Source organism: Ambystoma mexicanum, chromosome 2q, assembly GCF_040938575.1.
Source record: "Ambystoma mexicanum isolate Mex_15411 chromosome 2q, UKY_AmexF1_1, whole genome shotgun sequence".
Lineage (NCBI taxonomy): Eukaryota > Metazoa > Chordata > Amphibia > Caudata > Ambystomatidae > Ambystoma > Ambystoma mexicanum.
In genome coordinates, this window is record NC_090924.1 from 1,366,136,192 (window position 1) to 1,366,153,497 (window position 17,306).

General features: G+C 48.2%; 1 protein-coding gene across 3 annotated transcripts in view; it reads left to right on the top strand.

Annotated features, from left to right (window-relative positions):
• Positions 1-17,306, top strand: part of POMGNT2 (protein O-linked mannose N-acetylglucosaminyltransferase 2 (beta 1,4-)) — a 61,899-nt gene that overhangs the window by 37,561 nt on the left and 7,032 nt on the right. The window lies entirely within an intron of this gene.

The window sequence follows — 17,306 nt, forward strand, 5'->3', positions numbered from 1 at the left end:
CAGTGCCAGACTACAGAGCTGGTCTCTAGCTGCTTTAGGACTGCCTCATTGTAAGTGGGGTTCATTATTTAAGCAATAAGCCCCCAGCTGCGGGGGCATTACCGAGTCAGATAATGACCCGGGGCCCATAGTTATAGGCCAGAGAGAAAAAAGAAGGTAAGTGGGGTTTGGAGGGCAGGGAGGGGATTGTTTGAAGGAGAACGGGGAGTAAGAAAGAAAATACTTACCTGAATCCCCGGCGTGGGCGGATGGTAGCCTCCAGCTTGGTGGAGGCTCTGAGCAGGGATTGCCCCGTTTCGAGTCTCCTCATTGGCTGAGTGGCTGCCATGCCCCCCCCCCCCCCCCGCCGGGACCAAAGGAAAGGAATCCCGGCCGAGAGATTCCTGGTTAGGTAAAGCCCTGGCGAGGGTCAATCCGAATGTTTGTTCCATTCTGATTTACCCTTGCCGGGTACTAACGATGAATATGTTCCTATAAGGGATTACTGGCAAATATAGGTGCAGCCAGCATGGAAATGGTATCAGCACAGCTAGTGAGAAAATGCTTTTTATATTAGCATGTATTGTGGTGAGACGCATTATGAAAATGCCTTTCGGAGTGCTCCTGTGCACTGTTGGTCGTGAGTTGCTCTACAAAACTGATCGCAAAGTGTCTGGCTTTTTACTCACATTTTTGTAGAAAGTATACTGTACAATGCACCATTTTAACCCATTATTCAAAACATTTTTGGGTCTGGGGGGCGGAACACCCTGAAGTCTTTTTGGTTCAGGCTCCTTCGCTACGTCTGGTCACTCGCGCATATTTGTGGCAGATATTTATGCCCGTCCAATAAAAGAATTCACCAGCCGCCTCTGCCTCACACCAGCCAGTACTGCATCACACCAGCCATCACTGCATCACACAAGCCGCCACTGCATTACACAAGCCGCCACTGAATCACATAGAATTTGACTGCACACTGCAAGTTCACGAGAAAATAAAATATTGAAGGCATGCGTACGGTCATGAATATTTAATATATGTGTAGCATTTCATGTACACTTTTTTATATGTGAAGATTTACATTATGTGTGTATATATATTTCAATTTTACATAGGTACATTTATATAGTGCAGTATATGTGAATGGGTGTCAAATCACTTCATATTTGGATAGGCACCGGTGGTATCCATTTCACATCGCATTATACTGCAATATTACTATTATTATTAAGCTTCATGCCAGATTCCTCACGCTGATAAACGCTCTAAAAATTGCTTTTTTTATCACCTAGTTTAATGGTGCTCAATTTATAGACTTCAAAAGGATGACGGGCTGCGCTGGCCCTTCTAAGACTTGAACATGTAATTTGCAGTCTGGATCCATGTCGGAGGTAAGCACTTCAAATATGAGCTATCTTGCCACAACCTAACATAAATTAAAACTGAAGGGTGATGGCTTCAAGGTTTTTAATTCATCATAACCTTGGCATCGCTTTGGGAAACCCGCCAAACCATTGTCAGCCTGCCATGCCATTACAAAAGTGGAATGGCTATATACAAATCAGGCCTGGCCCCACCCCAAAAGGGGCAGTCCAGCCCGAATTACTAGCGCAGGCCCCTTCTGCACATGATCACAAGGACCCATGATCTTTTGCCACAGCTTGTCCTATGTGAGCTGGGAGGGTGTTGCATTTGGGTAGGCCTTTGTCTATCGGGGTAAAGGCCGCCTGTTTTGTATTTTGCAGCGCGTGCTGCTCCGATTTGCGATCTAAGTCTATTGTATGTTGTTTCTCATGTATATAGTAAATATGATTCCTTGAGGAGCCCCTGCTCTTACCATAAATTGGGGCAGTGCTGGAAATGGTAAACATTTCTGGGGGAACACTCTTCTCCGTGGAGGGGAGTGCGGGGAGAGGCCCAGACCACATCACACAACACAGTATCTCTTCACAGAACCAAATGATGGCAGTTTACATAAAAGCAAAGAGCATTATGGGAACTTAAGTGTCCACAATTTTAAATTTGAAACATGTCTTCTAGTAAATCAACAAGAAGCCCTTTTGAGGGAGCAATGGAAGTTGGACTCTGCTGTTTTCATTGGTTACAATACTTACCCTAATAAAAGAAAGTCTAATTGCAGGATATATATATACCAGTTTTGACAGCTGTAACACAGTATGTGAGGCATTGGCTGTTTCTGTGTTCAGTTCCTGCTCCCAGGCTTCTGAAAGCGGTCTGCTCGTTGAAGCGTGAGTTGCTCGTGCGTGCGAGAACTCTGCTTCAGAACAGATCCGTGAGTTTCCAGGGCTAGCCCCTGGGCTCAGGGACAGGGTGGCGGAGAGGAAGAGAAGGGATCCTCTGGACAAATGTAAGTGCATATCGATTAACAACCGAATGCGCTTTGGTCTGCAAATCTTTCTCCTGTGCCTGGTCTTCTCTGTCCCAGGCCAGACAGAGGAGAAAAGCACAATGTGTCATTGCTTTGCTAGAAATGGAAAAAGTCATGCTTTGCAGGAGCGTTTCTATTTTCATTTTGACGTTTCCACCTCCTGAGCAGATGTGGAAACGAAAAAGAAAATACTGCCCCATCCACTTGGGCTCATTGAGCCAATTCATATTTCAGTGTCCTGAATGTGCTGGGTCCATGATTCTACATGTATGGGCTGGCAGCGACGACTTGCACCTGCAACCAGCCCCGGCTTTATCTCGCCAGCCTTCTTTTGTAAATTGCGTGCTTACAGCCAAAGTCAGTGTTGCATGGCACCCCTGCAAAGGGGCCATGGTATCGTCGAAGGTATTGTGTCATGGTCACATGGTTACCCATGTGACCATCTTAATAAAAGGTCCGAGCCGCTTCCGGCTCGGCAGTCGAGACCAGCGAGACTCCGTGGTGTGTGTGTTTGTGTCAGCGCCATGGAGGCGCCCCACCACGTGCGCTGGGCCCAAGGAAGGGGCCCAGCTCCAGGACGGTGCCCCTGCCGGGCAACGCCGTCCGGACGGTGCCCCTGCCGGGCAACGCCGTCCCTGTGTGTCTCCCTGGCCCTGCGAGTCGGGCCAGGGTGGCGACCCCGGCCTGGGTGCCCCCCAGAGCCGGGGCCGCGGTAAGCCGGTTGCCAGCCGGCCATGTGTGCCGCTCCGGTGTCCCGGAGCGGGTGGGATGAACCCCCACCCTTCATCGTGCGGCGTGATCGCCGCACTCCAGCGTGTTGTGTCGGGTGCTACCCGACACGAGTATGGGGCTGCCCGGTGGACCGGGACGGCCCCCAACAATGGCGACGAAGGAACGGGCCCCGTGTGCCCGGAGGACATCATGGTGTGGCGGGCCCTTCTATACCTGGGCCCACCGAGAAGAAGTGCCGTGGCAGACCCACCTCCGACTGGGCCTGCGATGTGCACATGGGGGCGAGCTGCCTGCCCGTCCCCTGAGGGAGATGGAGGAGGTCCGCGGCATCGGCCGCGGGACGAAGGCAATCGGCCCCCACCACCATCAGGAGGGCTGAAGACGTCCCCCCCTGTCCCGTGGGGACTGGAGTGCCAGCGGCATCGGCCGCATATCGAGGGAGGCCGTTTTTCCCCTCCCCCCTCAGAGAGGGGAGTGACGGTGTCCTGCGGCGTCGGCCGCTAGAAAAGAAGTGATGCGGGCCCATCTCCAACTGGGCCCGCAAAGGTGCTGCCTGCCTGCATGAGGGAAGTGATAGGCCCCCACCACCAACAGGAAGGGAGAGGGCGCCCGCGAGCGGTGCAGTGGAGGACGAGCACACGCGGTGTCGCCGGATGGAGAGGTGAGCGGCCCCTCCCCCAGCATGCCAGCTGGCCGCCCACCACCGCGCGGCTGCCCCATCGGCGAGACATGAGGCGGGCCCAAAACCAGCTGGGCCCGCGTGGAAAAAAAAAATAAATGTGTTGCAGGCCCGAATCCAACAGGGCCTGCAAAAGGAACGAAGGAGGCGGGCCCAGCAGCTGGGCTCGCAAGCACAATAGAGTGCTCGCCCCGAGGAGCGGGCGGAGAGCTGCCTGCCCCCCCCACCCGTAGGCCGCGGCAAACATCGCCGCCGGAAAAAAAAAAAAAAAAAAAGAGGCGGGCCCATCATCAGCTGGGCCCGCGATGAGATAAAATAGGGGAGTGCTCGGTCTGAGGAGCGGGCAGAGGAGCTGCCCGCCCTGCCCCTACTGGCAATGGAGCGGCATCCGCCGCAGTGGGGAAGTCAGCTGCCCCTCCGCTGTCCCCATTCCCATCTGAAGGGGGACGGCCCGCGAGGGTGTGTGTGTGCGCCCACTCCGAGGAGCAAGGAAAAGAGGAGTGGTGGCGGCAGCAGCTGCAACAACGAAGGGGGCTACCGGCTTTCCCCCAACGGCAAATAAACAGCAGGCATGAAGGAGAGGAAAGGAGGCGTGCGGAGGGGGCCTCCTCCGAAGACTTTGGACTTGGCCGATGTGGCCCCTGGGTCTACCCAGGTGCGGCTTTGCCGGTGTTGTGTGACGGTGTTGTGACTGTCCTAAATGAACTCTGGTGAGGGTGCGAGCTGGCTTCCGGCGACTCCATACGGAAGATGGCCATCATGAGTGACATTCCCCGGAAGACTGTGAGCCGGCAGACATGGACTTGCTTAAAAATGGTCCAGTTAGTGGGCAATGTTGTGTGGTGCCCACCTGCAGGCTCCGAGTGCTTTATGTGGTGCCAGTAGCCCTCACTGGTGCTGTTTAGTGACATGAGAGCCACTCACCCAGGTTAATAAAGGGTGTGCAAAGTAGTAGAGTGGCTCAAATAGTAGTTGTTGTGGTTAGGTGGGGATTTTGGGGTTTTTCGTTTGTTGTTATGAAAAAGGAGGAGTGTTGCATGGCACCCCTGCAAGGGGCCATGGTATCGTCGAAGGTATTGTGTCATGGTCACATGGTTACCCATGTGACCATCTTAATAAAAGGTCCGAGCCGCTTCCGGCTCGGCAGTCGAGACCAGCGAGACTCCGTGGTGTGTGTGTTTGTGTCAGCGCCATGGAGGCGCCCCACCACGTGCGCTGGGCCCAAGGAAGGGGCCCAGCTCCAGGACGGTGCCCCTGCCGGGCAACGCCGTCCGGACGGTGCCCCTGCCGGGCAACGCCGTCCCTGTGTGTCTCCCTGGCCCTGTGAGTCGGGCCAGGGTGGCGACCCCGGCCTGGGTGCCCCCCAGAGCCGGGGCCGCGGTAAGCCGGTTGCCAGCCGGCCATGTGTGCCGCTCCGGTGTCCCGGAGCGGGTGGGATGAACCCCCACCCTTCATCGTGCGGCGTGATCGCCGCACTCCAGCGTGTTGTGTCGGGTGCTACCCGACACGAGTATGGGGCTGCCCGGTGGACCGGGACGGCCCCCAACAGTCAGTAGGCACCTCTGTGTCAGTGGCTGCAGAGAGCTATGGCTTTGAAAGGTTTTGGGATCGGTCCACCTACCAGCCAGAGCAGTCATAATGTGTGTCTCTGCTTATTATACATCATTGGGGAGATCAGTCAGAAGACTGGGATTTTCCAAAGTTACCCTTTCCCCACAAGGGGAACAAGGGCTGAGCTAAAGAGTAAAAAAGGGGTGTGTCACATAATGGGTGTGAGGATTTAGAAAAACGGCCATTCCCTTTGACACTTGATCTACAGCCTAAAATCTCCCTATCAACTGGAAAAAGGAACTCTCCTACTGGACCAGCAGAATTTGTTTTAAAAAAACGTGGCTTTTCGCCTAAAAGATCCCCCAAGCTAAGACATTCAGATACCGGTCTCCCCCTCCTTCACCCATGCTCCTCGAACCAAGACTTATGACACCATGGCACCCCTCCCTCCCTGTCGTGTTTTCTACTTTGTTTCTTGCATTGGCTGTACTCTGTATTTTATTTTTGGCTCGCAGCGTAACTAGAGCCTGGACGCCCATGGGTTCAGCGCGCGGCAACAAATGCAAACATAATTAATAACACGTTTGCACCTGAAGGCTATCTAAGTGGAATGAAGTCTGCACTGTACGCCGAGAACGAATGGCTGCTGTATGTTTTAATGTAGTCTTGTTGAATGTTAGGACCTGGAAAAGGAAATATGTTCAGTGTTGTCAAAAAAAAGTAATGAAGGGGAAAAGTAAAATGTAGTACGCCCCCTGTTAGACTGTTTCAAACACTCGCTGGCAAGAACGTATTTATTAAACTCACTAAATTGTGCACTGAGCTAATCAGAGTAGAATAAATGGAAGCATGCGTGGCGCTATTTTTACGAAGGGAGGTGTTGCTCAGAGATCTCATAACTGTACATACAATGTATGGATGGGTGTCTTGATTGTTCCTAATTGTAATTTGAAGATCATTTCTATCAACCTTATGTAGTAGTTATTGGTAGGATTGTTTTTAATACTATTTTTAATTGGTAAATCTGAAATAAATGTTAAAGAATGGTTCCAAATGTATTAAATCACAAATCTGTGCCTGAACGATTCAGTCCCTCTCAATCCTTTCGCAAATATCAGTAATCCTTTAATACCCAGCACCAGAAGCAGTGGCTCCAGCTTCAAATCAGTCTGGTTCAGAACAGGTTGTGCCTTGGCAGCAGCATCAACCTATCTATTGCATTTGGTCTTTGTGGAAGATTTTGGAGGTTTACATTAAGTTTTTTTTAATGAGGAGGTTTCCCAAATTAAATCTCTTTTTTTGAAAATATATATTCTCTTCCATTTTTTTATAGTTGCCATATTTACTTTCCAATATTTGAACTGGTTGACTTTCTCCATAGACTTGCCTGGTGAGAGCGCAGGTTTAACATCAGATGAGCTCATTGAATCCACAATATGGTGGTAGTCGGCGTTTCTCAACAAGCTCAGCATTGGCCATTAATGGGCTATCCATGAATATTCCTGCTTCATACTGAGAACAAGAGGACCATTAGCCTTTGCTAAATTGACAGTAGACTGTCAATGGTGTCAAATTAATGTTGATGGCTGCCTGTTAGGCAGAATTGTATGCAGTACCCTCTGGGACCACCACATACAATTAGGACTAAAGGTGTAAGCAAAACCAACCTTTGGTATAAGTCTGTACTACACAGTTTTTGGTAGCGAGCTGAGCAGCCAGGCTTATTTCAAGAGGGAATGTGAGCAGTAAAAGAAGTTACACAGAGGTCTTAGAATCACAGTGGTTCAAGTAGACACTTGCACTCAAGGATTCTTGGTAAAACACTTATTCATTTATTACACAATCATTTAGAAAACATTCACTAGACGGAGGCAACTTAATATCCTACACAAATATACTTCAGTTCCAAACCAATACGTTTCTGAGTAAATAAGGGTCTCCTAAAATAGGAGCAAAACAGCACTTCAGTTACTTTAAATAGGAGGAAAAAGGCACAAGCTAATACTTTCTTAGGCAGTGAAAATAGTTTCAGTTCACTAGAGGACTTGATTCAGTTCAATATGCCTAGGTCAAAGTCAATGGGCAAGTGTCTTGGATAGGAAAGAGCAGTCCTTGTAGTAAACGGTTAAGTCTTTGCCAAAGTTCTCAGAAGTAGTTTGTACGCAAAAAAGAATCCTATGTTGGGTCACAAGCTGAGGCCTGCAAGTTGGGAAAGTTTCACAAACTTTCACCGCGAGAGGCAAGTTATCTGAATCGGGTTGGCACAGTACCTTAATATGAAGAAAAGAGGCAGCTGAAGACGTTGGTTCCTGGCAGTTCCTGCAGATCTCACTGTTCCTGAGCCTCAGTCTTGGGGACAAGAGGAAGGACGTCGGGGGACTCCTGCACTGCACGGGGACGGGTCAAACAAGCTGGCAAAATGGAAGATCTTCGGTTTGAGTAGATTTCGTCAAGCACACAAGCTGGTGTCCTTCCCCCTGGTTAATCCTAACCAGCTCCGAGAATGGTATCCAGGTGGCTTACAAGTTGATTGGTCCTACCAACTCAAAGGAAGAAGTCATCCTTGAAGGGCTGCTCTGTTGAGATGAACTTGGCGATTCGGACCTGCAGCAGGGCTTCACCGGGCAAACCAACAGTCCAGGAGTTGCAGCAGCCGTCCTCTTCCAGCTCGTCTTCGGTTCTTTCGTTCCAGTGGTCGACTCTGCTTTCCAGTCTAAGAGACTAGCCTTTTAAACAGTTTTCTCCTTTCATTTCAGCCTAGCTGCCACTCACCCAACACGGTGGCTGTCCTTGCCGGACAGTCAGCCAGACAATCCCGCCAGAGTTCATTTGGGTCTCCTAGGAGATTAAGCACAGGGAGTTTCAGGCACCTCCCTCACTTCCAGCCCACCCCAGACACTCGGGCGCCAGAGGCGTTCTTCAGTCCTGAGCCCGCCAAAGGGGTAGAAACAATGGGACCAAACCTAGTTTGGTGCGCAGAGACAAACTCTAGAAGGACCTTTCCAAAAAGAAATGGCGAAAAAAAAGACCAGGACCTGTTTAAACAAAGGGGCTTAAGGCACCATCTTGAAAAACATGGCTCCCGCTATTTTTAGTTACCGGTATTCGCAGTCGGGAAAAATCATGGTAGTTTGTTGTAAAACCACTGCCACCAGCCATTTCGATAGGAAAGGGAAGCATTTGACTGTTACATGAGTTTCTAGACACAGGGGATACTAGGTAACCCCTACAGCACTCTATATGAAGATAGTGTGTGCTGGGCCTAGGAATTTAAAAAGACTAGTAAAGTCAATTTAACCTTACATTCTCTGGGAAACAGTAGTTTATCCCAGAGAAGGTATTTAAACATTGGGACAGCCTAAAAGGCTTACCTGTGTCACTGCACTGAGGGTGCTGTGTGACACAACATAAAAAGAGGACGCCTATGAAGTTGTCTAAAACTCTAAAACTTCTAAACACAGAAAACAAACAGAATTAAATAGTAGAGTCCAAAAGTTCAGCAAAAGAGCTGGGGGGTCTCTAAGGTAGAGAGGAATTAGCACATTTTTAGAATCCTCACTAACACTGCCTATTGATTGTGTAGAGAGCGTTAGCCATTGCTAATGTATTTTTGAATCTTAAAGTATAGACCCCTCTAGATGCGTCGATCATTATGTCGCAATATACTGCACAACTCTTCAACGCAACCCGCAGGATGGGACCACGAGCTACAGGGTTGGTGCAAGTTTTCTCTAAGACGCCTTAATTCTTTATGCGTAAGTCTTTGACAAATACAGTAGGTTCAGTGAAACACACCTGAAGGCGCTTGAGTGTTCATACTAACAAAGAAACCCCCATAATCTTTGATCTCACAGGTGGTGTATCATAGAATCACATTGATATGCATGTCAGCATTTTTCATTTAAATCCATCATTTATTAAACCAATGAATTCAATGTATAATTGTACACATTTATATATATTGGCCAATTGTCTTCCTCTTGCACTCAACCACTCATATGAAGCAATTTCCAATTTTCACACTCTCGACCCAGAGAAGTGCTAATAATTTTCGAAAATGGAATAGACCTGAGGATCATTACAGAATTAACTGTTTTCTTTTCGATTGATTTTGAACTGGCCAATTTTAATTCAGAATAATAGAATTTGAACCAGTAGAAACCTTTGGAGACTGCTAACATCATTTAGTTGAATTCATAAGTGTTTGAATATTTAGTAAAATTGTGTCTGCGTTTCCCTGAAGAAATTCCGATAATTGGTCTTAATGTGAGTGCGCGGAATAACGCGTAGGATCGGTGGGTTGAGAGTGAAGATTGATTCATGTGAGTGGTTGAGTGCGAGAGGAAGACAATTGGCCAATGTGCAATAGATATGGAACACTCTTGATATATCAGCTGACACAATGGAGGACATTTACACTATGACATTTGAAAAAAATTGGTATATATATGGTGTACAATTTTATATGTTGAATTAATTGGTTTAACAAATGATTCTTTTAAATTAAAAATGCTGAATGGTATACAGATTGAGATTCTATGATATGCCACCTGTGAGGGCAAAAATGAAGGGGTTCGGTTTGTATGAGTTTTAAGTTGAGGTACAGTCCCTTATATCATAACCCTCAAATCTCTCAGTAGTAGGGCCGCTTGAGTGATTAGCATCTAAACAGTAAGGACACGATGGGCCTATGGTACACACATAACATGGACTGTATAGCAATATCCAGCAACGACCAACGTGCCAAGATACCGAAGACCACTTTGCACGCATCTTGAAGAAGTAACACCCTTTTAAAAGTGCGGTCCTCAGAAAGGCATAGAAAATCATTTATTAGCTCAGGTGCTGAAACATTGAGACTAGTTATGAAGTGAATTTATCTGACTCTTCCTGGCGCCCAGTGTGTAAAACGTGGGAGGTCCTGTATTTTCGTATGAATGATTGGCATTGAATAATATGTTGATTAGTGAGTGCGGGGCTGCAGCTCTGCGAGCGGCGCATGCGAGTGTATTGAGCGATCAGTCTGAAAATTCATATATTTTTGATTCATCATAAAAAGAGATGAAATTCACGAGTATCACAGAACATTCTTTGGATTACAAAGTAACACTGTGTCCTACAACAAACGTTTCTGTACATGCGGAATGATCCATGACCGCTCCTTGACATGGTGTTGAGTTGGGGTTCTGCATAAACTACAATAATCTCATGAACACCACTGTTATTCTACTGCATTTTATACATATATGTTCTGCTAAACCAGGCTACGACGGACTGAGAGGGGTCGATCTCGACTTCTTGATCTGTCCAGCAAAGGCAGATTCAGGCCACAGGCCCATCAAACTCTGACCATAGCCGTTGTCTGTATTTGCTAGACTGGGCCACCGAGTACCAACTGGGGAAGCTACTCACTGCACCTAGCCTTACGTTCATGAAATATAACCTTTCAAATAACCAGGTTTTTAGATTTTAACATTATTTTAAAATACAAGAAAGTTTTTAAAAACAAAGGCCATAAACAGATAATCTTTTCAACAGTCATGTTGTATTGCTATGATATGATAGGTTATGATAGGATATGATAGGTTATGATTGGTTATTTATAACGTGATTGATACCCGGAGGTGGACCCGGGGACCAAACCTGTGTTACTCTGTGCCCTCTTGTTTCCAAGGCGAGCACGTTGCCCCTTAGCTGTCCTCCCTATGAAGGAAATAAATCCATGCCAGTGCCACCAAGTGCTCAATCCAGATTCTTTGTGCCCAAATAACTCAAGAATGGTTGAGCAATCAACTCTAGACAACCAACAGTTGATTTGGGGCTAAGAACTTGGAAGGTTTAGTGTCATTGGTTCTGGTGAGTTGTTGAACTTAAACGTAGTCTAACAAAAGGTGTTATGCAGGTCCACCAGACCAAACTGGGTATCAGCGCGTGGACTGGTCTTCGTGCATTAATGACTGCAAAAGGAGGAAGCAGAAGACCACGTGGCTGTCCTGCAAATAAGGTTTATTGTTGGGTCTCTCTGGAATGCCTCTGAGGTAGCTTTAGTTCTGCCCATGTCTGAAGGACGCTCTTTGGGAGCTTTTTTTGCGACTTGTGTGCATTGCAGAATGCAGACGGTCACCCACCTTGCTATGGAAGCATTGGTGGCCCACGCAGCTCTCGCCACCATCAGTAACCAGAAGTATAACTCCTGTGTTTTTCCCTAATTCAGTACAGCTCGAATTTAGAAGCCCTGTGGATGTCCAGGCTGGCAGCGTTCTTTTCAGAGAAGAAGTAGGTTAAGTATTATTTTTGTATTTAAATGAAAATCTGATAGATCTTTCGGAAGAAAAGAGGGATTTGGCCTCAGAACAACCTTGGCCCTTTGAAAACCAGTAAAATACTGACAAGGCTTAAGGCTCACTGATGCGACAAGCCGAGGTCACTGCAACATAAAAGTGGTTTTCGAGGTGATCAACTGCAAGTCCACCGGGGACATTGGTCTGAAACATTTGTGCGCTAGTGCATCCAAGAATGTTAGGTCCAAAACCGAGTGCATGGTCCTTGGCATAGGATACAGGTTGCAGAGACCTTCAAAGTACCTTTTAACTGAAAGAAGAGCGATTCCAAAGTGCAGTAGACTCCTAGTCTGCTGCAAAAATCCACTGGAACATCTAAAATACCCACCTCAAAAATAGAAAGCAAAGTTTAATTGAAGCAACGTGTAAACAGATCATAGAGGCCAACCGTGTTTTTCAGGACTTCCTCTACTTCCTGGATCACTTTTTCAAAGAAAGTTGTTGATTCCGGCTGCAGTTGAAGAGACTGTAAAGGCATTGAAGGAAGAGATATCCACTCCCTACTACCGAAAGGACCCCAAGGTACTTCAGATTCTAGCCCAACCTTTAAAATGATTCCAGCCCTCCCCACTTTAGTGTACCAGATTCACCAAGTCATTGTTTGAGGTTTGGTTAGTGGCATGAGGAGGATTGGGATTAGAACCCCTTTGGGGATATGCGCTTTCACTTGCGCAGCTGAATGTTCAAAGTCCCCTCTTCTATCTTGAAACCATTGAATGTGACTTAAGGATCTGAAGAGGGAAAATCTGAATGTCCCTTCCCTCCCGATGGGACCCCCAACCGGAAGAAGCACCCCCGACAGAATAACCATAGACCGTACGAGGTTCCACCAATCTCCACCGCTCCCAGCATAAGCATGCACCACGAACGGTACCCAGCCATCCAACCATACAACCCTGCGCTGGTACGAACTCTATCCAATCCAAGCAACGACAATCAAGACCGAGCTGGAGATGATTATATGGACCGAATTGATTGACGTTTCTACAAGCCATGTTGCAGGTCGATAGAGATGCCATGACGACATAGCTGCGTTAGACAGAAAGCACACGTGCAACCTGCACAGTCGGGACACTCACACTCCAATCCGCACAAAGAACATACGCATACAGTTCTATGAGTTAGATGACAGTGACACACACCTACTGTCTGCATGTTTGTTATTTTGCCACATAGGCTTGCTACAGCACCGCAGAAACACAAGACGCCAGAAGAGCTTGTGTATATGCTTGCAGATGCTTCACACTATTAACCATATGGATGGACAGGAGCACTCAAGGGACCTGACCAACCATGACACGCCTTTAACCTATGGACAATTATGTCGAATGAATAACCAGAGCCTGAGTAGGCCTCAGACAAATCCAGCACACTAGAATCATCTCACAGAAATCCCGAAGCTGCAAGTTGCTGTGCAAGCAGAATAGCCCTGGCAGGGACGGCCACCGCCAAGGCCACGATGTTGCAAGTGACATTCCTCACTCGCCGTGCCACGGTGGACCCAGCTACAGGGTGGAATATCCCAAGGTACAATACAAATCAAATCGAAGTAATTCGGTCTCATCAGCGGTCTCCTCGCACGTGATCCGGCCGACCTGATGCCAAGACCTGGAAGCTGGGAAGCCGCAGCCGTCTCACGCCTGCGCCCGCACCAGTCCATCTACAACATGCGCTGGGACTGGACCGCTCTCATGGCATTAGTAAAAGCCCCCATTGTTACACGCTGTCACATAGTCACACCTTGCTGAGACACATTGTACGTAAGCAGGTATCTTGCGGGCTGGGAACAACAGTAGTCCCAGGCTTGGGGGCCCGCAGCCTGACCAATGAGGACACTGGGATAGGGGCTGGCGGTGGGAATCCCCAGCCAATCATTGGGTTTTGTATTGTAACAACTTTCAGGTAACAATTTTTTGGGAAGGTCCAAGTACACCACCTGACATTGTATCTACCACTAACAACGCACATTATATGTTCATATACTGGACCTACCACTCTGGGAGCGTTCAGGGATGGGTTTTTGACAAGTGACACTGATTGTGACATCACACATGTATAAAAATGGCATGCAAGCCCAAAATCGGCAAGATGTGCCTGGATTAGATTTTGCTCCATGCGTGTGTTCCCTGTTTGTTTACTGTAATAAAACGGCAGTAACCTTTGCTCCTTGTGTGGACATCGACTTCTTTGGGACATTGGAAGAAGTTGGGGCCTTCCGAGCACTGGAGGTCTGCGGACCCTAGGTACAACCCTGCCGATCCAACTCTCTCTTGTCTCTGCCAAGACATGGATTGAGATCTTATGCACTTTCCACGGGAAGCTGTATCAATATGGTTCCCCCGATTCCTGTTTGATTTTAGCTTTCACTTGTTTGCCTTCATTCAGCCCAGACCTAAGCACCGGCCTCTCCACTGGTAGATCCTTTTAGAACTCCACTGGTTCTTTCCACAATATCCGATTACACGTTGTTAGCTGTGTGTAGAAATTGGCTTGGCGAAGATGTAAACCATTCTGTGTACTTTCCTTCCAAAAGTGTCATGAAGTCGCTCCCCCTTGGGGAAGAGGAGTTGAGGGAGTGAAGCAACACTTCCACCAGGGCACTGCGACTGTCATCTCTCACGGTTGCGCTTGAGGGTGGAAAGATAGATAGACTTCAACTGATGTTACCGTGAGCGCACACCTGTGTGGTTATTTAGTGTAGATGCTGACAATGCCTTCAGGCACCTTCTTTGCCAATTGCCTTCCCTAAGTACTTTCTCCGTCAGCTGTGATCTATCCCCACCTCTGTTCGAAAGAACCAATCACAGAGCAACTTTCTCTGGAGCGAGGGCCCTTGCTGACTAAATGAAACAGTATTGCAGAATTCCTATATAGGTATATGAACTGCTTTGGTGATGAGGTAGATCATTCTTGATATTGGCCTGCTTGCGAGGAATCTCAGCACTCCGTGGATCAAACATGTGGATCTACATGCCACACAAATCGAGGAAGGTCTGTCACGTGTGGGATAGGAATATGAGCTGGGGGAGGCAGCAGAGGAAGAGAGTACACTGGCCGAGGGCTGCTCCTGGTCCACTGGGACCTGATCTCGTGGGAGATACAACTGCTTGAGTCAAATATGAGCTATTAACCACTTTGAAGGTGTCTCTAAAGTAGCCTCTCATTGCCTTGGCCGCCATTATCTTTCGGAATTCAGACAGGAATCTATCGACTCCCATGTTTTGGACCAGAGACAATGCGCTGTTTGACAGAGGGAACGAACTATCACCTGGGGATAGATTCCCACTTTGATAGGTGGGTGGAATGATCGCCCTCACCAAGATCATTGGGATGTTGTCTACCCTCACGGAACATGAGTTCCTTCTGCTGGAATTGGCAGTGAAAGATCAGGATAATGTAGGTTTTTCCAACAATTAATCTGAAGAACCAAAGTTCACCCTGCTTCCTGATGCATAATAGCAGAGTAACCAGAAGGCAAAAACATTGGCATTCTGTGAAAATGTATCTGAGGAGGGCAACCTGGCACACAAAACGTCTTCATATGATGCTGCATAATGACTATTTTGAACCCTAATCTGACATGCAAAGCCACCCCTATTGCAGAGAACATGAGCTTGGAACGTGATTTACTGTAGCCTGAGGCATGGTCGGAAGAACCCTGGGAATACAATTCTGTTTTAAATTATGCAGGTACATCTGATTGAAAGGGGTATGATTTTGGGGGCACAGTATCAATGGCCATAGCCCCTGTTATGGACCTAGGAACTTCAGTAGAGCGCCAGCTCAGAGGCCTGTGATTGTCACTGGGTGGGAATTGTCATATGATCTACACGGGACGCACAAACGATTGGAATCGGGAAGCGTGGTTCACAGGGTTTATTTACTGAAAAAGGTTGTCAAAGAAAATGGAAACAGAAGAATGATGAAACTAAAAGGAAGTCTCACACACTGGGTGTGATGCTGTCTCACGTCCCAGTGAAGTTGCAGGATACCAGTGTGGCCAGTACAGGTTCCACAACACTTTCTAAGTGTTGTCTTCTTCACCAACTGATATATGTACAACTTCTTCATCTGGTTAGGGTTGAGTCAGCAGTTGCCGTCTCATCTTCCTATCGACCTATTTTTCCTCTGGACCGGTACTCTTCCTTTCACAAAGCTTGGGGATTCCCACCTTTGCCCCCCCACAACTGTTTCTCCTCTGGCCTCCTTGCCCGGGGTCTTATTCTTCCATCCACCTTCTGGTCTCGCCTAGCCCCAACCTTGCCCTCTGGAACCTTCTTGTTCTGGATAGCTAGGGGGTAGTCCCCCTCCCTTTGCCCTCAATCTTGCTCTCATCACCTGCTCTTACCCTTTCTTTAGATGCTCCTCTGCCCCACCTTCACCCTCCGATGTTACAATCTCTTACTCCTGTTCGGTCTTTCCCTCTAGTCTCCAGCAGCTCCTTAGAGTTTCCCAGATCACTCTCTGACTGCTTCCCACAATCACCTCCAACAACTCATGCTGACTGACCGGGGTCTCTCCTTTTATATAAGGCTCTGTTCCCACCCCGTTAATGGGACTCTCCATGAGTGTCTGCACCTGTTTCTAGAATTGTGGGCTGCCTGGAATTGGCTGTTTTCTCCTGGACCTACTTTGAGCTGGAGAGGATGGGCCAAGTCCTTATCAGGTCCAGCGTTCTCCTGGGTATTCACCCCTCTCCCCGCCCCCGTTACTGTCTTTCACTCCTCGGGAAGGAGCCACTTCTCATTTACCCAGCATGTAAACTGGCTGTTGGAAAACCTCTCGATAAACCAGTTAATTGCTAGGATGGTCTATGGAATGCTGGTTCACTGTCAACCAGCAACTTCATACCATCAGCAAGTGAGCGCTCTGGTGGGCGACAATGGACGGGTAAGATTGTATCCCTCATAATTAAACCCATTGTCGGAAAACTACATGGCTTCACGAGCTTGGGAAGCGTCTCCCCTTCAACCGCAGCTTCACTCGTATCGGTTGCTACAAGTTTTGTAGGGATGAATCAGACTATTTCTGGGGCAAATCATTTGTTTCCTCTCTCTAGGACTTTAATCCTGCCTCAAGTGGGCCAAGTGACAGAGAATGAGGAGGGTGACTGGGGGATCCTCCATGTACATCACCCGTTCTGGGGGAGGCACCCAGCTACCTGTGCCAACCCCTTAGTGGTTGCCAGAGCCAGGTAGGGGAACTCATCACAGGATCTGGGGGTTGCCAACAGTCTGGTGGTGGTGGTTGAATATCTTAGAACCATGTGGGTCCCTCTCAATAACCCAGACACCAAGGGAGGCATCCCTGGAAAGGGGGCTGTGAAGGAAAAAGGGGCATCTCTCAATGCTGGGTGTGAGCTTGTGCAGATGTCCTAGACATTGGCCAAGCCCAATCTGCCACTGACGGCCCCTGCAACAGAAGAGCCCCACAATGCGCAGCATAAGGTGGAGGGCAGCTTCCAATGCCAGCGAGAGTCTCCCCAAGGAAAAGTAGGAGTGGAAAAGAAAATGTTTACGGTGTGAGCTAGTCCCGCCAGTATAGGGACTGAGGGACTGATGAGATCGACCGGAGGCGAAGCCAGTGGAGGAGTGGCATTAGCCTGTATATGCGCACTAGGTCTACCCGAAGC